General features: G+C 43.1%; 1 long non-coding RNA gene across 1 annotated transcript in view; it reads right to left on the minus strand.

The window, feature by feature from the left end:
* Positions 1 to 2,664: 2,664 nt before the first annotated feature.
* LOC143795191 (uncharacterized) overlaps positions 2,665 to 23,174 on the minus strand; it is an 87,330-nt gene continuing 66,820 nt past the window's right edge. The window contains exons 2-3 of the long non-coding RNA XR_013220435.1: positions 3,386 to 3,534; positions 2,665 to 3,169 (exon numbers count right to left, since the gene is read on the minus strand). This is a non-coding gene — a long non-coding RNA (uncharacterized LOC143795191). The remainder of the gene's footprint in view (positions 3,170 to 3,385; positions 3,535 to 23,174) is intronic.

The raw sequence follows: 23,174 nt of genomic DNA on the forward strand, positions 1-23,174 counted from the left end.
GATTACCATGACCAGATAAACTGCCCCCTCCAAAAAATGTTGCCACTCTTCAAAAACCCACTTTATTGCCAAAAGGGAACCTATTACCAATGTCATGTTTTTTCTCAGCGGATGACAATTTCTTTGAAAAGTATGGACACTTGACGCCATTGACTTGGAGATGCGCTCTATGACAATACACACCCCACCGTCATGTCTCAGACATGACAACCTCTACAGTGAATGGCTGTGTGACAGCAGTATAAGAATTGGCACGGAAGGTAAAAATTTCTTTAAAATATCAAATGCCTCACTGGCTGGACTGGACCATTTGGAAAAGTCCATCCCTTTCCTGGTCCTATCTGTCAGAGGTTTGGCCATTACATAAAAGTTCTTGATAAAGTTACGGTAGTAGTTGGTCAAACCTAAAAACCTTTGTAAAGCCTTTAAGTCCTCAGGATGATCCCAATCCAGTATCGCCAAGACTTTAGCTGGATTAATGTGACAACCAGTGGGTGATAATAATGTGGTTTGGGATTCCATTATTAATGACCTTGTGGATGGGATTGAGAGTAAAGTGTCAGTCTTTGCTGATGACACCAAACTGTAAATTATTCTAATTTGAGTCATATGTGTCACATTTGGTCAAAACATTTAGAATCCAAAATTTGTATGCTGAACATAGTGTGAAACAGGGTGATATCTAGAAACACCAAAGTTACCAAAGGTAATCCTATATTTGTAAGGGGCACTGCTAATAAAGTGCATGTGCAAAATATAAATACTCTATTACAATGATTAAGGAGCTAAAATCATCAGCTCTAAAGGTGATCAATGACATCCCCATCAATCTATTCCCCAGTTGTAAATTGCAAGTCTATTATCTCAATAACGTGCATAATGAAATTGTCAGTATAAAGTAATTGCTTCCTACATGCAACAATGATCTCCTAAAAATCACATTACTAGAGCAGTCAGACTGGAATGCCTTACCTCAAGATGTAGCAATGGCAGACACTATGAGACATTTAAAAAAAAAAAGGCTGGATGATTTCCACCTATGTAACAAATAATAAACCAGAAAAAGGATCTCCTGAACTGAGAGCATACATTTCACTGGTTAGACAAATAATTTATTATCTGAGTATCTGTAAGACCTGCCTGACATGTACCTCATGGGACTTGAGGTCAGGCGAATAAATCAATATGTCAACAAGATAGAATTGTTGTGGACTATCTGCCAGGTGACAAAAACAGTCATTCACAAACTGCTGAAAGACAGCAGGGGCATATTTCAACCCAAATGGCATAATCAGGTTTTCATAGTGTCCCTCAGGTGTATTAAAGACTGTCTTTCACTCACCCACGCCCTTATTAATTTGAATGAGATTATATGCCCCCCTGAGGTCCACTTTAGAAAACCATTTTGACCCGACAATCTGATTAAACCAGTCCGGAATGAGAGGGAGAGGATTTGAATCCTGGACCGTGATGCGATTAAGTTTGCTGAAATCTAGGCAGGGGTGTATAATCCCCCATCTTTTTTCTTAACAATGAAAAATCCAGCAACAATGGGAGATGAGGAAGGTCTGATATGTCCCTTTTCCTGACTTTTGGCAATATAGTACTTCATAGTACTTCATGGCCTGCCTCTCCGGACCAGAAATATTATATAACCTGCTCTTAGGCAGCTTTCCCCCAGCCATAAGATTAACGGTGAAATCATAAGGAGGATGAGGACAGAGTTCTTAGAATAAAGAGGATAGGAGGAGACATGTATATACACAGGGATCACAAAAGATAAGGAATTATAATAATTTATTTAATTTTGCAGTGGTGTGTATAATTATTATAAACCTTTAAAATAAGCCAAACCCAATAAGCCCATGATAAGGCAAAGACCTACCCCCTCCTCTCTCAATAACAAGAATATACCTTCACACAAATCAAATCATGATTTTTTAGTGAGGTAGCAGTATGCACATATGCAAAAATATCCTTGATATGAATGTGATTGTAAATCAAAACCCAAGGAAACCCTTTAATACAGAGCAGGCAATACACTAATGTAAGCAAATATCACAGGGCAAATGAGTTCCATAGGTAAGAGGCACCCAAATAAATGTAAGTATAATACAACCTGTGGTCGTCCAAACAATCCTTTTGGTAGACAGGGAGCCATGTGTATTAAGAGATCCTTGGTATCAGAGCGGTGGAGAAAGGAAAGGGGAAGGACAAAAATTGCCCAACACGTGTCGCCAGACACTGCTGGCTTCTTCAGGAACTGAAGATGCAATAGTGTGAGTTCAGTATAAGTATCATTCATGATAAACTATTGATAAGGCACAGCTGAGGAACTTACTTGGAGCCGCAGTCATGTCAGTTTCGCTGCGCACTTCAGAACCGGAAGTGACACAACGCCTCTGTTTGCATTGGTTACCGAGGGAGCGACCGGATCGCGCATGCACTTAGGAACCAGAGCAGTGTGAAGCCCAGGCAAGTGGCGTAGCCAGGTAACAAATAAACAAGCCGAAATTATGCTTGCGCAAAATGTACAACCCCAATGGCATCAAGCAGGAATAAAGTGTAAGATGAGGTGGCAGTAATGTGATTTTCAGAGGGTGAGGTTTGAGGCTCGTGGTTGTAAGGTTTAATGAAAGAGACCATGGTCTATTGCAGATCGAACCCAGTTCATCTGCTAATGTAATTTGTACAAAGTGGCATAATGAGTCAGGAAATAAGGAGAAGAATTTAATGTGAAGTACATTTCAGGAGACAATATTTACTGGAATGAAAAATTAATAAAAAATAAATACAGAAAAATACGTGAAAAGTTGAACACCATCTGCTGGAGATGAAAAATGTAATAGAAAAAATGTGAGTAAAGAAACTAAAAATAAAAGTAGGAATTAATATATACTATTCTCATTCATTGACGCAATTGTCAGTGATACAGAGTAAGAAGATACTATAAGACTGCAAAAATTAAAGAGGAAATAATGTTTTAGAGGTAAAAAACGTAGAAGGTTATGAAGGAGAAGGTGATCCATATTTTCTTCGATTTGAAGTCCTGGGTAACATCTTGAGTTGGACGTTTCAAGAGGCATAGATTCCCTGGGTGGTAGAAAGGATGTTCTTGGGTTCTTGAAGTTTTCAGTTTATTCCTCATGTCTTGCTGGGCTGGGCTGGGCTGGGCTGGGAGAGGACAAAAAAGAGAGAAAAAGTTGTTTTGAGTCAGACAGTAAAACACAGATTATTTATAAAAGCCTGTAAACAACAATTCCCCGTTTAGTCCATGGGGTGCTAGGCTGTGTAAATTGTGGATCCATCTGGATTCGCATCTTAGGAGCTTGTTGGTGATATCTCCACCCCTGATGTTCATTGATATCTCCTCGAGGCCCATTACCTTCAGTCTGATCACATGACTTCTATGTGATTTCAGGCAGTGTGAAGCTATCGAGGCGAGAGTTTTTCCTTTTTCTTGGTCTTTTTTCACCGTAGATATATTGGACAGGTGTTGTTGGGTTCTTCTTCAAATCTCTTGTGTCGTCTGGCCTATTTAAATTTTTGGACAATTACAAATTAGATCATATACCACATTATGAGATCTGCAATAAAAAAACTGTTTTGGGGCAGATCTTGAATGGAGTGATAGAGATGGAGAGATCTTCTTGTGCAATAGTGTGCTGGCAGATGTTACAGATGCCACATGGGTACGTCCCAAATGTTCTGACACCCCTATTCAGTTTTGTCGAAGGATGAGTGTAATGGCTGTGACATAAAGTGTATTTTTACTTTTCTTGCTCGTCTAGCTACCAGACTTGGCACTGAATGCTATTCTTTCCCCGAGGAAGCCGCAACTTGTGCGGCGATACGCGTGGGAACCTATCCCACATCTCTTCCCCCACTGCTCACATGGCTCCATTCTGAACCCTTGGACTGTTGGTATGAGGGTATATTGGTTTGAGGATTAGGCTTTCTCATATTAGTCCAGAGAAAAAGAAAAAAATGGTTTGCACTCACCAAGCCCGATAAAACAGATAAGACTTTATTAGGACATATGCGAAATGGACAAGGAGATCATGGATGACAGCTGTTTCGCGCACGCAGCGCTTCCACAGATCCCGATTCTGTGGAAGCGCTGCATGCGCGAAACAGCTGTCATCCTGTGGTCAACATGATCTCCTTGTCCATTTCGCATATGTCCTAATAAAGTCTTATCTGTTTTATCGGGCTTGGTGAGTGCAAACCATTTTTTTCTTTTTCTCTGGATTTCAAGCACTTTTTTGGTTATGCACCCGAAGCACCCGTGTATGGAGTAGGTGGTATGGGTTCTGGCATAGCAGCTTAAGGCAAGCTGATAGGTGATCGCAGAAAGCGGCAGTGCGGGTATATATATATATATAATTTTTTTAATTTTTTTATTTTTTCTTATATTAGTCCCCTTTCCTCTTATTACTCTCTCTCCCCACTCCACATGTCCAATTGATTTTTCTCTTTTGGTGCCCTGGACTAGGCACCACATTTTGTGTCAGAGTGATATATCTTTTTATGGGCCCATATGGTACTGTGATATTGACACAGTTATGTATATAAATTGATTGCAGACCGTGGTTCAGATTGATTTCATTTTAAGAGCAACATATCATGCCATATCAGGGCATGATACTTGTATAGGCTTATGTTGCATGTTTGCAATTTTTAAGTGTTTTTAATTCTTCCTGTGTTTTATCTTTCATGTATTTTTTATACCTACCAATAAAGTATTGTATATTTTTTTTATACATTGAGGTGTTCCCCTATATGTGGGCATGATCTTTTCTTGTTTTTTGTTACCAGACTGGGCACTGTTGCAATATGGGGGACTCAGTAGAACAAGAAATTCTGTTACTGTTGAAGAAGGGTGTCCTAGCTCCAGTTCCCAAATCAGAACATTGAAAAGGTTTCTACAGCTCTTTATTTTTGTAACAGAAACCAGATCTTTTGTTCAGGACTGTTGTAAACTTAAAACTGTTCCTAAAAGTAAAACATTTGAAAATGGAAACTATAGGGTTGGATGTAAAACTTCTGTTCCAGGGACATCTTTTGGTCACATTAAGTCTCCAGGATGCCTATCATCATGTGGTAATCTTTCGAGATCATCAAAAATTTCTGAGGATGGTGGAAAATATTCCTGGGGTTTAACACTTAATTTACAATTCCAGGCCCTATCCTTCAGCCTCTCAATGACCCCAAGGGCATTTACAAAAAATTGTTTCAGAAATGTCAGCCAATATCGGGGAAGAAACATCGACAATGCTTTTAAGATTTAATTGAGGGGGTGGGGGAGGATACTGATGTATTTCAAAAACATGAGACTAATTCTGATTCACTTTCAATTCTTTTTCTAGGAACTGAAAATTAGCTTCTAAAATACGAAAGGTAATGTGATCCAATCCTCTGAGCAGTAGCATAGTGCATTTACTTGTCAAGTTGACACACTGTCCAAAAAATATTCTCAAAGGAGAGCATTCTTTATATTTATGTACTGAAATCTGTATTTTCATAGAGAAAGTTCTCCATAATGTAGGTACCTTTGAGAGGGGTCAAAGTCCAGGTTGGTCCCATACAAATTCACTGTGCATGCTGTTCTTAACCCCTTTACCCCCAAGGGTGGTTTGCACGTTAATGACCGGGCCAATTTTTACAATTCTGACCACTGTTCCTTTATGAGGTTATAACTCTGGAACGCTTCAACGGATCCCGGTGATTCTGACATTGTTTTCTCGTGACATATTGTACTTCATGATGGTGGTAAAATTTCTTTGATATTACCTGCGTTTATTTGTGAAAAAAAACAGAAATTTGGCGAAAATTTAGAAAATTTAGCAATTTTGGAAATTTCGCAATTTTCCAACTTTGAATTTTTATGCAATAAAATCACAGAGATATGTCACACAAAATACTTAATAAGTAACATTTCCCACATGTCTACTTTACATCAGCACAATTTTGGAAACAAATTTTTTTTTTGTTAGGGAGTTATAAGGGTTAAAAGTTGACCAGCAATTTCTCATTTTTACAACACCATTTTTTTTTAGGGACCAGATCTCATTTGAAGTCATTTTGAGGGGTCTATATGATAGAAAATAACCAAGTGTGACACCATTCTAAAAACTGCACCCCTCAAGGTGCTCAAAACCACATTCAAGAAGTTTATTAACCCTTCAGGTGTTTCACAGGAATTTTTGGAATGTTTAAATAAAAATGAACATTTAACTTTGTTTCACAAAAAATTTACTTCAGCTCCAATTTGTTTTATTTTACCAAGGGTAACAGGAGAAAATGGACCCCAAAAGTTGTTGTACAATTTGTTCTGAGTACGCCGATACCCCATATGTGGGGGTAAACCACTGTTTGGGCTCATGGTAGAGCTCGGAAGCGAAGGAGCGCCATTTGACTTTTCAATGCAAAATTGACTGGAATTGAGATGGGACACCATGTTGCGTTTGGAGAGCCCCTGATGTGCCTAAACATTGAAACCCCCCACAAGTGACACCATTTTGGAAAGTAGACCCCCTAAGGAACTTATCTAGATGTGTGGTGAGCACTTTGACCCATTAAGTGATTCAAAGAAGTTTATAATGCAGAGCCGTAAAAATAAAAAATCATATTTTTTCACAAAAATGATCTTTTCGCCCCCAATTTTTTATTTTCCCAAGGGTAAGAGAAGAAATTTGACCGCAAAAGTTATTGTACAATTTGTCCTGAGTACGCTGATACCCCATATGTGGGGGTAAACCACTGTTTGGGCGCATGGGAGAGCTCGGAAGGGAAGGAGCGCCGTTTGATGTTTCAATGCAAAATTGACAGGAATTGAGATGAGACGCCATGTTGCGTTTGGAGAGCCACTGATGTGCCTAAACATTGAAACCCCCCTCAAGTGACACCATTTTGGAAAGTAGACCCCCTAAGGAACTCATCTAGATGTGTTGTGAGAGCTTTGAACCCCCAAGTGTTTCACTACAGTTCACAACGCAGAGCCGTGAAAATAAAAATTATTTTTTTTTCCACAAAAATTATTTTTTAGCCCCCAGTTTTGTATTTTTCCAAGGGTAACAGTTGAAATTAGACCCGAAAATTTGTTGTCCAATTTGTCCTGAGTACGCTGATACCCCATATGTGGGGGGGAACCACTGTTTGAGCGCATGGCAGAGCTCGGAAGGGAAGGAGCGTCATTTCAAATGCAGACTTAAATGGATTGGTCTGCAGGTGTCACATTGTGTTTGCAGAGCCCCTAATGTACCTAAACAGTAGAAACCCCCCACAAGTGACCCCATATTGGAAACTAGACCCCCCAAGGAACTTATCTAAATGTCTTGTGAGAACTTTGAACCCCAAGTATTTCACTACAGTTTATAACGCAGAGCAGTGAAAATAAAAAATCCTTTTTGTTTCCACAAAAATTATATTTTAGCCCCCAGTTTTGTATTTTCCCAAGGGTAACAGGAGAAAGTGGACCCGAAAAGTTGTTGTCCAATGTGTCCTGAGTACGCTGATACCCCATATGTTGGGGTAAACCCCTGTTTGGGCGCACGGGAGAGCTCGGAAGGGAAGGAGCACTGTTTTACTTTTTCAACGCAGAATTGGCTGGAATTGAGATCGGACGCCATGTCGCGATTGGAGAGCCCCTGATGTGCCTAAACAGTGAAAACCCCCCAATTATAACTGAAACCCTAATCCAAACACATCCCTAACCCTAATCCCAAAGGTAACCCTAACCACACCCCTAACCCTAATCCCCAACCCTATTCCCAACCGTGAATGTAATCCAAACTCTAACCCTAACTTTAGCCCCAACCCTAACCCTAACTTTAGCCCCAACCCTAACTGTAGCCTTAACCCTAGCCCTAACCCTAGCACTAACCCTAGCCCTAACCTTAGCCCTAACCCTAGCCCTAACCCTAACCCTAATGGGAAAATGAAAATCAATGAATTTTTTTAATTTTTTAATTTTTCGCTAACTAAGGGGGTGATGAAGGGGGGTTTGATTTACTTTTATAGCGGGTTTTTTAGCAGATTTTTATGATTGGCAGCCGTCACACACTGAAAGACGCTTTTTATTGCAAAAAATATTTTTTGCGTTACCACTAGTGTTGAGCATTCCGATACTGCAAGTATCGGAATTCCAATACCGAGATCCGATATTTTTGTGATATCGGGTATCGGTATCGAAACAACATTAATGTAAAAATGTGTAAAAGAGAGAATTAAAATAAAAAATATTGCTATACTCACCTCTCCGACGCAGCCTGCACCTTACCGAGGGAAGCGGCAGCGTTCTTTGTTTAAAATTCGCGCTTTTCTTTCCTTTACGTGAGTCCCGGCTTGTGATTGGTTGCGTGCCGCCCATGTGACCGGGACGCAACCAATCACAGCAAGCCGTGACGTAATTTCAGGTCCTTCAGGATTTTAAAATTACGTTCCGGCGTTGTGATTGGTTGCGTCGCAGTCACATGGGAGACACAACCAATCACAGCAAGCCGTGACGTAATTTCAGGTCCTTAAGGATTTTAAAATTACGTCCCGGCTTTGTGATTGGTTGCGTCGCAGTCACATGGGAGACGCAACCAATCACAAGCCGTGACGTCACGGGAGGCTGGACACGCGCGCATTTTAAAATGGGCGCGTGTCCAGCCTCCCGTGACGTCCCGGCTTGTGATTGGTTGCGCCGCGGTCAACCAATCACAAGCCGGGAGGCTGGACACGCGCCCATTTTAAAATTTTAAAATGCGCGCGTGTCCAGCCTCCCGGCTTGTGATTGGTTGACCGCGGCGCAACCAATCACAAGCCGGGACGTCACGGGAGGCTGGACACGCGCCCATTTTAAAAAGCGCGCGTGTCCAGCCTCCCGTGACGTCACGGCTTGTGATTGGTTAATGGCGGCCATGTTGCCGGGACGCGGACCAATCACAGCAAGCCGTGACGTAATTTCGTCACGGCTTGCTGTGATTGGTCCGCGTCCCGGCAACATGGCGCCGTGACCAATCATAAGCCGGGATGTCACTGGAGGCTGGACACGCGCGCTTTTTAAAATGGGCGCGTGTCCAGCCTCCCGTGACGTCCCGGCTTGTGATTGGTTAATGGCGGCCATGTTGCCGGGACGCGGACCAATCACAGCAAGCCGTGACGTAATTTCGTCACGGCTTGCTGTGATTGGTCCGCGTCCCGGCAACATGGCCGCCCTGACCAATCACAAGCCGGGACTTCACGTAACCAAGTAAAAGCGCAAATTTTAAACAAACAACGCTGCCGGTTCCCTCGCTGAGGTCCAGGCTGCGTCGGAGAGGTGAGTATAGCGATATTTTTTATTTTAATTCTTTCTTTTACACATTTATATGGATCCCAGGGCCTGAAGGAGAGTTTCCTCTCCTTCAGACCCTGGGAACCATCAGGAATACCGTCCGATACTTGAGTCCCATTGACTTGTATTGGTATCGGGTATCGGATTGGATCCGATACTTTGCCGGTATCGGCCGATACTTTCCGATACCGATACTTTCAAGTATCGGACGGTATCGCTCAACACTAGTTACCACATTTTGAGAGCTATAATTTTTCCATATTTTGGTCCACATAGTCATGTGAGGTCTTGTTTTTTGCGGGACAAGTTGTCATTTTTATTTGTAACATTTTCGGGCACGTGACATTTTTTTATCGCTTTTTATTCCGATTTTTGTGAGGCAGAATGACCAAAAACCAGCTATTCTTGAATTTCTTTTGGGGGAGGCGTTTATACCGTTCCTCGTTTGGTAAAATGGATAAAGCAGTTTTATTCTTTGGGTCAGTATGATTACAGCGATACCTCATTTATTTTTTTTATGTTTTGGTGCTTTTATACGATAAAAACTATTTTGTAGAAAAAATAATTATTTTTGCATCGCTTTATTCTGAGGACTATATCTTTTTTATTTTTACTTTGATGACGCTGTATGGAGGCTCGTTTTTTTGTGGGACAAGATGACGTTTTCAGCGGTACCATGGTTATTTATATCCGTCTTTTTGATCACGTGTTATTCCACTTTTTATTTGGCGGTATGATAATAAAGCGTTTTTTGCCACTTTTTTTTTACGGTGTTCACTGAAGGGGTTAACTAGTGGGACAGTTTTATGGGTCGGGTCGCTACGGATGCGGCGATACTAAATATGTGTACTTTTATTGTTTGTTTTTTTTATTTAGATAAAGAAATGTATTTATAGGAACAATATATTTAAATTTTGGGGGTTTTTTTTTTTTTTTTTTTTTTTACACATGTGCAAATTTTTTTTTTTTACACTATAACATTGCCCCGGGGGGGGGGGGGGGGGGGGGCGGGCATGATGTTATAGTGTAGTGTATCTGACACTTTGCTGCACAGCTCCTGGAGGCTTCTCGGCGCCTGCTATGAGCAGGCGCAGTGAAGCCACCTCCCTGCAGGACCCGGATGCTGCGGCCATCTTGGATCCGTGGCTGCGTTGCTCCGGGGGTCTCAGGGAAGCCCGCAGGGGGCCCCCTCCCTGCGCGATGCTTCCCTATACCGCCGGAACACTGCGATCATGTACGATCGCAGTGTGCCGGGGTTTAATGTGCCGGGGGCGGTCCGTGACCACTCCTGGCACATAGTGCCGGATGTCAGCTGCGATAGTCAGCTGACACCCGGCCGCGATCGGCCGCGCTCCCCCCGTGAACACGGCCGATTGCGCTGGACGTACTATCCCGTTGGTGGTCATACAGGCCCACCCCACCTCGACGGGATAGTACGTCCGATGTCAGAAAGGGGTTAAAAGACACGGTAATATAACCATATAATGAAGAAAGAACTACCTTGAGACCATGCCCGAGTATTGATATCTTTTATCTATGAATGGTGATGCATGATGGTGGAGTATACTGTCTGCTTCAGGGGACTGATCATTAGTGCACACTTTAGAGCAATATACTGTGTATACTTGAGTATAAGCTGCCCTAGTATAAGCCAAGACTCCTAGTTTTGCCACAAAAAAACTGGAAAAACTTATTGACTCGAGTATAAGCCTAGGGTGGTAAATGCAGCAGCTACTGGTAAATTTCAAAAATAAAAATAGATACCAATAAAAGTAAAATTAATTGAGACATCAGTAGGTTAAATGTTTTTTAAAATCCATATTGAATCAGGAGCCCCATAAGATGCTCTATACAAAATACGCCCCATATTATGCTCCATAAAGTTCATGATGGGCCCCATAAGATCCTCCTTACAAAAAATATGACCCATATAATGCTGCACAAAGGTTAATAGTGGCCCCATAAGATGCTTCATATTAAAATATGCCCCATGTAATGTTAATGATGGCCCCATAAGATGCTCCATAGAATAATATGCCCTATATAATGCTCCATAAAGGTTGATGGCCCCATAAGATGCTCCATAGAATAAAATGCCCCATATGCTGCTGCTGCAATAAAAAAAAAATGACATACTCACCTCTCGTCACTGGGGGCCAGGTGCTGGTGTCACCGCTGGCTTGGGCCCCTGGCACTTGCGAAATTCACCTGTCCCTGTTCCACCGCCGCGCTCCGCTGTGTCTTCCGGGTCTTCTGGCTGTGACTGTTCAGGCAGAGGGCGCCTTCTTGTGTCTTCCTGCAAACACATTTTTTGCTTCTCTCACAGTTCTGCTGTATTGCAACAATATAGCAACCTTGTCTGCCTGTGAGATGGAAGCTGAAGCACTGGAAGGAACCTGCAGATGTGTCAGGTATAGTCACACACAGCTCTGCAGTGAGATCAGGAGAGCAGAGAGCGGCCATCACACATCACACTGGTAACTCCCCCTTTTATATAAAATAAGCTCTGGAGGCATGGTTATAATAATTAATAATTTTAATAATAATTTTTATTTATATAGCACCAACATATTCCGCAGCACTTTTCAATTAAGCGGGGACATGTACAGACAATAAATTCAATAAAAGTTAAGACAAGTTAAACAGTGACATTAGGGGTGAGGTCCCTGCTTGCAAGCTTACAATCTACAAGGAAATGGGGGGACACAATAGGTGAAAAGTGCTTGTTATTTCAGGTCTGGCAATTATAATAAATAGGGATTTTCATATAAAGCTGCATGATCCGGTCATCAGCCCGTGTGTTTAAGTGCAGTAGTCAAGTATCAAGTGCAGTTATCATGTGCATGGGGGGGTGTGGAGACAGATGAATAGTAGGGTGCAGATTCAGAATAATATTTGGAAGGAGGGAACAGGGCAAAGTTAGTTTACGGAGTAGTTGATGTGGTAGGCTTGTTTGAATAGATGGGTTTTCAAAGCGCGCTTGAATAGGTCGGGGCTAGGTATCAGTCTGATCATCTGGGGAAGTGCATTCCAGAGAGCTGGCGCAGCACGAGAGAAGTCTTGGAGACGGAGGTGCGAGGTTCGGATCACGGGAGATGTTAGTCTTAGGTCATTTGTAGAACGGAGGGCACGTGTAGGGTGATAGACAGATGAGAGAGGAGATATAAGGCGGTGCAGAACTGTGGAGAGCTTTGTGGTGAGAGAGATGAGTTTATACTGGATCCTGTAGCGAATGGGTAGCCAGTGTAATGACTGGCACAAGATAGAGACATCGGTGAAGCGGCTGGACATAAATCTGACCCTGGCTGCCGCATTCAAGATGGATTGGAGAGGAGAAAGTTTGGTAAGAGGGAGACCGATCAGAAGAGAGTTGCAGTAGTCCAGACGAGAATGAATATTAGCGACCATAAGAGTCTTAGCCGTTTCAAAGGTGAGAAAAGGTCGGATTCTGGAGATGTTTGTAAGATGCAGGTGACAAGAGCGAGTGAGTGATCGGATATAGGGGGTAAATGAAAGTTCGGTGTCGATTATGACCCCAAGACAGCGGGCATGCTGCTTGCGAGTTATGGTTGAACCCTCCAGGGTAATTTCGATGTTGGGTAGAGTGAGGTTAGTAGACTGGAGAAACACAAGAAGTTCCGTTTTGGAAAGATTTAGTTTCAGATAGAGGAAGGACATGATGTTAGAGACAGCAGACAGACAATCCTTGGTATTTTGAATTAGGGTAGGGGTGATGTCAGGGGAAGAAGTGTATAATTGGGTGTCGTCAGCATAGGGATGATACTGGAACCCAAATCTGCTGATTGTCCAATAGGGGCAGTGTATAGAGAGAAGAGGAGGGGGCCTAGGACTGAGCCCTGCAGAACCCCAATAGTAAGGGGACGAGGAGAGGAAGAGGAGCCGGCAAAAGATACAGTTAAGGAGCGGTCAGAGAGGTAGGAGGAGAACCAGGAGAGGGCTGTTTCCTTGAGGCCTATAGAGCGGAGCATATTGAGGAGGAGCTGGTTATCCACAGTGTCAAATGCGGCAGAGAGATCCAGGAGAATCAGCAATGACCTTTGGATTTAGCTGTTATTAGATCATTAGAGACTTTAGTGAGGGCAGTTTCAGTGGAGTGTAAAGAGCGGAAACCAGATTGTAAGGGGTCGAGAAGAGAGTTATCTGAGAGATAGCAGATTAGATGGGAGTGGACCAAGCGTTCCAGGAGTTTAGAGATGAAGGAAAGGTTAGAGGCAGGTCTGTAGTTAGCAGTGCAGTTGTGTTCCAGGGATTGCTTTTTAAGTAAAGGGGTTATGATAGCATGTTTAAATGAGGAGGGAAAGATACCCGAAGAAAGAGAGGGGTTAAATATTTTAGTCAGGTGAGTGGTGACCACTGGTGAGAGAGACTGCAGGAGATGTGAAGGAATGGGGTCACTGTTGCAGGTTGTAGGCCGAGCAGAAGCGAGGAGATTGGAAACTTCTTCTGAAACAGGCTCAAAGATGTCTAGTGAGCTTAAGGTGCGGCAGTGAAGGTGATCCAGGCAGTGAGGAGATTGGGCTGAGATATCCTGATGGATGTGGTTGATTTTTTCTAGGAAATTAGTGGCCAGATCCTCACTGCTGAGGTTGGTGATGGGGGTCTGTACTTTAGGCTTCAGGAGGAAGTTTATGGTTTCAAAAAGTCGATTTGGGTTGTTGGATAGTGAGGTGATGAGGGTGGTGAAGTAGGATTGTTTGGCCAGATGAAGGGCAGAGTTATAGGTTTTGAGCATGAACTTATAGTGGATGAAGTCTTCTGCTAAGAGAGATTTTCTCCACTGCCGCTCTGCACACCTTGAGCAATGCTGAAGAAAGCATGTTTGCATAGTGTGCCAGGGTGTTATGGACCTGGTGGTTAGGTGCACCTGGAATGACCTGATGGTTAAACTAGAAGACAGGACGAGCTCTGGGAAGTGGGAACTCTGCTGACCGCAAATCCTAATCCTATAACACACACACTAGAAATAGCTGTGGAGCGTACCTAACTCTCCCTAGACGCCTCTTCACAGCCTAAGAGCTAACTACCCCTAAAGATAGGAAAATAAGCCTTACCTTGCCTCAGAGAAATTCCCCAAAGGTAAAGGCAGCCCCCCACATATATTAACTGTGAGTTAAGAGGAAAGTCATAAACACAGGGATGAAACAGGTTTCAGCAAAGGAGGCCAGACTTACTAGATAGACTGAGGATAGGAAAGGGATCTATGCGGTCAGCACAAAAAACTACAAAAAGCCACGCAGAGTGTGCAAAAAGACCCCCGCACCGACTCACGGTGCGGAGGTGCCACTCTGCAACCCAGAGCTTCCAGCTAGCAAGGCAATATCATGTTAGCAAGCTGGACTAGAACTTAGCAAGTACTAAGAAGTATATTCAGTACAATATGAACAACAAATGAACTAGCAGGGACTTAGCTTCTGCTGAAGTAGACAGGTCATCAGAAAGATCCGAGAGAGATCTGAACCAGTGCTAATACATTGACAGCTGGCATGGAGTAACGATCTGAGTGGAGTTAAATAGAGAAGCCAACCCAGCCGCAAACGAGGGCAGCTGAGGAGGCAACTTCAGAACCAGCAGTTCCACTCACAGCCACCAGAGGGAGTCCATGGACAGAACTCGCCGAAGTATCATTCATGACCACAGGAGGGAGTTCAAGAATGGAATTCACAACACCAGGGCTGCCGTTGTCTGTCGGGTCTTTCTGTGTGTAGAAGGTGCTGCTTCATCTAGGGGATTCTTCAGTGTATTATTGAAGTGTGACAATGCTAAGTCTGGACAGGAGAGGGAGGAGATGGGGGCTAAAGATGTGTGGAGATTGTCCATAAGCTGCTGGGTATTAATGGTACATGTATTCCGATAAGTGTGGTAGGTGGGGATGTTCCGGGTGAGAAGACAATTCTTGACAGAGAAGGAAAGAAGGTTGTGGTCCGAGAGCAGGAGAGGGGAGTTAGTAAAGTCATGCAGCGAGCCAGGATGGGAGAAAACCAGGTCCAGAGTATTCCCGTCCTCATGCGTAGGAGAATTAGCAAACTGTGAGAGGCCGAATGAAGAAGTTCGAGAAAGAAGATGAGAGGCAGATTGGGAGAGGGGATCATTGATGGGGATGTTAAAGTCTCCCATGATAAGGGCGGGGATGTCACAGGATAGAAAGTGAGTAAGTCAGGTGGCAAAGTGGTCTAGAAACTGGCAGGAGGAGCCAGGAGGGCGATAAACAACCGCCACTCGCAAGGAGAAGGGCTTAAAGAGTCTGACGCATGGACTTCAAAGGAAGGAAATTTAAGTGAGGGAACTGGGGAGGATGACCTGGAAAGCACATTGTGATGAAAGGAGCAAACCAACACCTCCACCCTGTCTGTTCTCAGGTCTGGTGGTATATGAAAATTTCAGCCCACCAAGCGAGAGAGCGGCGGTGGTGTCTGAATGCTGGATCCAGGTTTCTATAATAGCGAAAAGGTTAATGGAATTAGAGTTATCTTCAGGCATCATCCTCCCCAGAGCCTGGAAGAGGTCATTTATATAAAGTGATAAAAGATGACTTCTCAGCAACAAGGCACCTGATATGAGACATACAGGTATCATTTTTTTCAGCAGTTTATAACCTGTATGCCCATATTAATAGTTTAGATAGGTCAAATGTGGTGACAGATTCCCTTTAACTTTGTTCTGCTTGACTGTTTAGGCTTCAGTTTAGACAGCATGCAATTGTATAGTTGTTTTTTCGTGACATATTGTACTTCATGTTAGTGGTAAAATTTCTTCGATATTGCGATTATTTATGAAAAAAATGGAAATATGGCAAAAAAAATTTTAAATTTAGCAATTTTCAAACTTTGTATTTTTATGCCCTTAAATCAGAGAGATATGTCACAAAAAATAGTTAATAAGTAACATTTCCCACATGTCTACTTTACATCAGCACAATTTTGGAAACAAATTTTTTTTTTGTTAGGGAGTTATAAGGGTTAAAAGTTGACCAGCAATTTCTCATTTTTACAACACCATTTTTTTTTAGGGACCACATCACATTTGAAGTCATTTTGAGGGGTCTATATGATAGAAAATAACCAAGTGTGACACCATTCTAAAAACTGCACCCCTCAAGGTGCTCAAAATCACATTCAAGAAGTTTATTAACCCTTTACGTGCTTCACAGGAACTGAAACAATGTGGAAGGCAAAACTGAACATTTAACTTTTTTTGCAAACATTTTACATCAGAACCATTTTTTTTTATTTTCACAAGTGTAAAAACAGAAATTTAACCATAAATGTTGTTGAGCAATTTCTCCTGAATATGCCGATACCCCATATGTGGGGGTAAACCACTGTTTGGGCGCACTGCAGAGCTTGGAAGAGAAGGAGTGCCGTTTTACTTTTTCGATGTAGCATTCGCTGGAATTGAGATCGGACGCCATGTCGCGTTTGGAGAGCCCCTGATGTGCCTAAACAGTGGAATCCCCCCACAAGTGACACCATTTTGGAAACTAGACCCCTAAAGGAACTTATCTAGATGTGTGGTGAGCACTTTAAACCCCCAGGTGCTTCTCAGAAGTTTATAACGTAGAGCCGTGAAAATAAAAAATCACATTTTTTCTACAAAAATGATCTTTTCGCCCACAAATTTTTATTTTCACAAGGGTAACAGGAGAAATTAGACCACAAAAGTTGTTGTTCAATTTCTTCTGAGTACATCGATACCCCATATGTGGGGGTAAACCACTGTTTGGGCGCACTGCAGAGCTTGGAAGAGAAGGAGTGCCGTTTTACATTTTCGATGTAGAATTGGCTGGAATTGAGATCGGACGCCATGTCGCGTTTGGAAAGCCCCTGATGTGCCTAAACAGTGGAATCCCCCCACAAGTGACACCATTTTGGAAACTAAACCCCTTAAGGAACTTATCTAGATGTATGGTGAGCACTTTAAACCCCCAGGTGCTTCACGGAAGTTTATAGCGTAGAGTCTTGAAAATATAAAGTCGCATTTTTTCTACAGAAATGATCTTTTTGCCCCCAAATTTTTATTTTGACAAGGGTAACAGGAGAAATTATACCCCAAAAGTTGTTGTGCAATTTCTCCTGAGTACGTCGATACCCCATATGTGGGAGTAAACCACTGTTTGGGCGCACCGCAGAGCTTGGAAGAGAAGGAGTGCCGTTTTACTTTTTCAATGTAGAATTGGCTGGAATTGAGATCGGACACCACGTCGCGTTTGGAGAGCCCCTGATGTGCCTAAACAGTAGAAACCCCCCACAAGTGACCCCATTTTGGAAAGTAGACCACTTAAGGAACTTATCTAGATGTGTGGTGAGCACTTTAAACCCTCCAAGTGCTTCAAAGAAATTTATAAAGTAGAGCCGTGAAAATAAAAAATCCTTTTTTTTTTTTCCTCAAAAATGATTTTTTAGCCTGCAATTTTTTATTTTCTCAAGGGTAACAGGAGAAATTGGACCCCAAAATTTATTGTGCAATTTATGCTGAGTAGGCTGATACCCCATATGTTGGGTAAACCACTGTTTGGGCGCATGGCAGAGCTCGGAAGGGAAGGAGCGCCGTTTTGGAATGCAGACTTTGATAGAATGGTCTCCGGGCGTTATGTTGCGTTTGCAGAGCCCCTGATGTACCTAAACAGTAGAAACCCCCCACAAGTGACCCCATTTTGGAAACTAGAGCACCCAAGGAACTTATCTAGATGTGTGGTGAGAACTTTGAATGCCCAAGTGCTTCACAGATGTTTATAATGCAGAGTCGTGAAAATAAAAAAAAAAAAATTTTCCACAAAAAAGATTTTTTAGCCCCCAAGTTTTTATTTTCACAAGGGTAACAAGATAAATTGGACCCCAAAAGTTGTCCAATTTATCCCAAATACGCTGATGCCCCATATGTGGGGGTAAACCACTGTTTGGGTGTACGGCAGAGCTCGGAATGGAGGGAGCACCATTTGACTTTTTGAGCGCAAAATTGGCTGTGGCGTTTAGAGACCCCCGATGTACCTAAACAGTGGAAACCCCCCAAATCTAACTCCAACCCTAACCCCAACACACCCCTAAGGCTTCTTTCACACTTCAGTTGTTTGGCGTCAGTCAGCTCCGACATAGTGACGGATCGACGGATCCGTCACAATTGTTGAGAAAACGGTTCTAACGGATCCGTTTTTTTGACAGATCCGTTACTTGGGGGTTGTCTGGGAAAAGTATCTACTTTTTGGAGCATGCGCAATTGAAAAAGTGGATTGGGGCGACGGATCCGCCGAAATGATGGTAACGACGGATCCGTCGCCCATAGGCGGCTATTCTATGGAATGACGAAAGCGACGGATCCGTCGCGAACCACAATTTCGGCGTAGACAAAAAACGTTACAATGGCCGTCAATGTCTAGATGACGTCTGCCAAATCTCGACGGATCCGTCGCATGGCGGATGGAACGGACGACCATCCGCCACAATCCGTCGCTAATGCATGTCTATGGGAAAATAGCAGATACGCCAAAAAAAATGGCGGATCAGCTATTTGACGAAAATGGCGGTTTCAGACTGACGCCAAAAGACTGAAGTGTGAAAGAGGCCTAACCCTAATGCTAACCCGATCCATAATCCTAATCACAACCCTAAGGATAATCGCAACCCTAACCCCAAAACAACCAGAACCCTAATCAGAACCCTAAATCCAACAGACCCCTAATCCTAATCTCAACCCTAACCTCAAACCTAACCCTAATCCCAATACACCCCTAATCCCAACCCTAACCTTAACCCTAATCCCAAACCTAACCCTAATCCCAAACCTAACCCTAATGCCAACCCTAATCCAAACCCTAATCCTAACTCTAACCCTAACTTTAGCCGCAACCCTAGTCCTAACTTTAGACCCAACCCTAACCCTAACTTTAGCCCCAACTCTAACTCTAGCCCTAACTTTAGCCCCAACCTTAACCCTAGCCCTAAATTTAGCCCCAGCCCTAACCCTAAATTTAGCCCCAACCCTAACCCTAAATTTAGCCCCAACCCTAGCCCTAACCCTAATTTTAGCCCCAACTCCTCTCTCCTGCCGGCCGGCAGATGGCAGCAGAGAGCGGGCGCACTGCGCATGCGCCCGCCATTTTCTTTCCATAGGAAGAAGCCGGCCGGCAGGAGAGGATGCAGGAGAACCCAGGGACACCGGTAAGTATGATAGGGTCCCCGAATCCCCCTATTTCTCTGTTCTCTTTTTTTTGCGGTCGCCAGTAAACAGTTAATTACCGGCGATCGCAAAACAGGGGTCGGTAAAACCGACCCCGATCATGTTCTTTGGGGTCTCGGCTACCCCCAGCAGCCGAGACCCCAAAGATCTCCCTGGTGCCGGCCGGCGGGCGCATTGCGCATGCGCCCGCCATTTTTTTGCCGGAAGAAGATGGCGGCGCCCATCGGGAGCCACGAGGAGCACCGGGGGAGACAGGTGAGTATCGGGGGGCCATCGGGGGCGATCAGGGACCCCATTTCTCTGTCCTCTGATGTGCGATCACATCGGAGGACAGAGAAATTAAATGGGAAATCGCGTTTTGGTTTTTTTTTGTGACCGCTGGTAAACGGTTAATTACCAGCGATCGCAACTCGGGGGTCGGTAAAAAACCCCCGAATCATGTTCTCTGGGGTCTCGGCTACCCCCGGTAACCGAGACCCCAGAGAAAATCCGACTCTGGGGGGCGCTATTCACTTTTTCCACAGCGCCGTTAATTAACGGCGCAGTGGTTTAAGTACCCTTAGCGGCCGCCGTTAAAAGGCGTATCGGCGGTCGTTAAGGGGTTAAAGGGAATGTGTGATTAGAAAATAACCTAGTTATTTTTTATGGTACATAACGAATAAATTTTTTTGGTGGCGTTTTTATTTTTAAATCTGTGTGACTATTACAACAAATAACAAGAATCTGAAATCCTGCAGTTTTCTCTTTGATCATTGAACCTAATATTAGTCTACTACTTCTCGATCTCTTAATAATCACTATTCAGAAGTTATATTATAATCACAAGCTTTATTGCAAAGCCAGTTATTATCAATACATAGATATCAGATCACACCATGCATGATAGGTGATAGTCACAGTGCATTACTATGGCATACAACATAAAGAACTGTGAGAAATGTGCACATCTAATCTAATAATTATAAGCTCATTTTAAGACATTATAATTAAATCTGTCCCAGTAAAAGTAAGTATCTGGTTTTATTTTGTAAAAAATATATAATTGATATGAGCCTGAGCACTTGTCATAGAGATAAAGGGGTCTTCCCCACAATTAAAGGGGTTTTCTCAACATCATATATAGGTAGAAGTACTTGTTAAACAAGCAGCTGGCTTATAATTAAAAGTTCTCTAACTTCTCAAAAACTAAGTTATTTTTCATTTCTATAGTTTACTGCTGTATTTTCACGAAATTGTTTCATTTAGTTTTACTATATTTTGTTCTGTAATGTTTTTTCTATAATTTGTTTTGTTCATTCTAAACCTGATAACAACAATTACAATTATGGGCATAATTTGAAAATCATAGAAGAACAATATTAAATCTCAAACAGGTTCTCTCTCTGAAGGGAGGTTTTTTTTCTAATGCAAAATGGAAAATGTACCCAACATTCCAGAAATATGGTAGACAGTGCCTTTCTTCTCTTTGCAATGCTAGCTAGTGTCGGAGATCCTTGTGTGCCAGCTGAAAAGGTGTGATGAAGACCTTGTGCAGATATCTAACTAAAGATTCTTTTTACCTTTCTTTTCTGTAACGCTCAGTAGGTGGCGCTCTAAACTTATCTTTAACAGTTTCTGTACTGTTAACATGAACTATTTCTGGCACAAAGTTTATTTTTTATTTAAGCGATGTCTGCAACAAAAATTTTTTTTACAAACAAAGATATGCATTGTTAAATGCATGTAATATTTGTCACATACATTAGATATTTGCTATGTCAACAGGATCTACTAATGATCTAAAGTTTATGCAGAGGCTTAGTGTCTACACAGCTAAACAGTCTTTTACACATTAGATAGCTGTCAGTTGAATGATTGTTTGGGTGACAGCCATCTTTCCCAGCTTCCTCATACATAAGCACAGTCAGCAAAACGCTCGTGTGTTCTCATAGAGAGCGCAGCTGGTATAGACTTATCTCTGTGTTGAACAAAAGGATTAAACTTTTGAAATTTAACAAGTCGAATCTTAAGGTACCTTCACACGAAGCGACGCTGCAGCGATAGCGACAACGATGCCGATCGCTGCAGCGTCGCTGTTTGATCGCTGGAGAGCTGTCACACAGACCGCTCTCCAGCGACCAACGATGCCGAGGTCCCCGGGTAACCAGGGTAAACATCGGGTTGCTAAGCGCAGGGCCGCGCTTAGTAACCCGATGTTTACCCTGGTTACCAGCGTAAAAGTAAAAAAAACAAACAGTACATGCTCACCTGCGCGTCCCCCAGCGTCTGCTTCCTGACACTGACTGAGCTCCGGCCCTAACAGCACAGTGGTGACGTCACCGCTGTGCTTTCACTTTCACTTTAGGGCCGGCGCTCAGTCAGTGTCAGGAAGCAGACGCTGGGGGACGCGCAGGTGAGCATGTACTGTTTGTTTTTTTTACTTTTACGCTGGTAACCAGGGTAAACATCGGGTTACTAAGCGCGGCCCTGCGCTTGGTAACCCGATGTTTACCCTGGTTACCAGTGTAAAACATCGCTGGTGTCGTTGCTTTTGCTTTCAAACACAACGATACACAGCGATCGGACGACCAAATAAAGTTCTGGACTTTATTCAGCGACCAGCGACATCACAGCAGGATCCTGATCGCTGCTGCGTGTCAAACTAAACGATATCGCTAGCGAGGACGCTGCAACGTCACGGATCGCTAGCGATATCGTTACAAAGTCGTTTCGTGTGAAGGTACCTTTACTCTTTCCCCCATAATAGACTCAAAGCCTATTAGTGACGCCATATGGCGGGCTTAATCAGTGCTGACTAATGCATCCTGTGTGAACAGCGGCCACAGTATACAGAGCCAACTAGGGTCCAACTGCACCCCGAAAGATATAAAGTGCACAAAAACATAATAATGTATGCAAGGTATTGGTTGAGTCAGATGCTCGGCATTTCTGTGTGAACATGCCACATACAGATTATTTGTCTGCACTGGTGTGCCAAGCGGCCAATCCCTGATTGTAGGCTGGCTGCCTCATCGGTATTATTGCACCTGTGTATTTGCCATCTTAACTTGGGTCCGCTGCACCTTGATAGTGCATTTGTTTGGAGGCCGCGACAGGTAAGCACCTTTACCTGTGTACTGTTTTTTTTTCTAGAAGTTAGTGGAGGTTTTTCCTCTTATGGTGTTTTTTGTTTAGAGTAGGACCGGCAAGATACAAGGACCCTTGACGCGGGTTGCCGGCTTAAGTATTGTGGCCATAATATAAACCAATACCTTGCATACATTATTATGTTTTCGTGCACTTTATATCTTTCGGGGTGCAGTTGGACCCTAGTTGGCTTTGTATACTGTGGCCACTGTTCACACAGGATGCATTAGTCAGCACTGATTAAGCCCGCCATATGGTGTCACTAGTAGGCTTTGAGTCAGATGTTCTGCATTTCTGTGTGAACATGCCACATACAGTTTATTTGTCTGCACTGGTGTGCCAAGCGGCCAATCCCTGATTGTAGGCTGGCTGCCTCATCGGTATTATTGCACCTGTGTAGTTGCCATCTTAACTTGGGTCCGCTGCACCTTGATAGTACATTTGTTTGGAGGCCGCGACAGGTAAGCACCTTTACCTGTGTACTGGTTTTTATTTCTAGAAGTTAGTGGAGGTTTTTCCTCTTATGGTGTTTTTT

The sequence above is a fragment of the Ranitomeya variabilis genome, chromosome 1 (genome assembly GCF_051348905.1).
Source record: "Ranitomeya variabilis isolate aRanVar5 chromosome 1, aRanVar5.hap1, whole genome shotgun sequence".
Lineage (NCBI taxonomy): Eukaryota > Metazoa > Chordata > Amphibia > Anura > Dendrobatidae > Ranitomeya > Ranitomeya variabilis.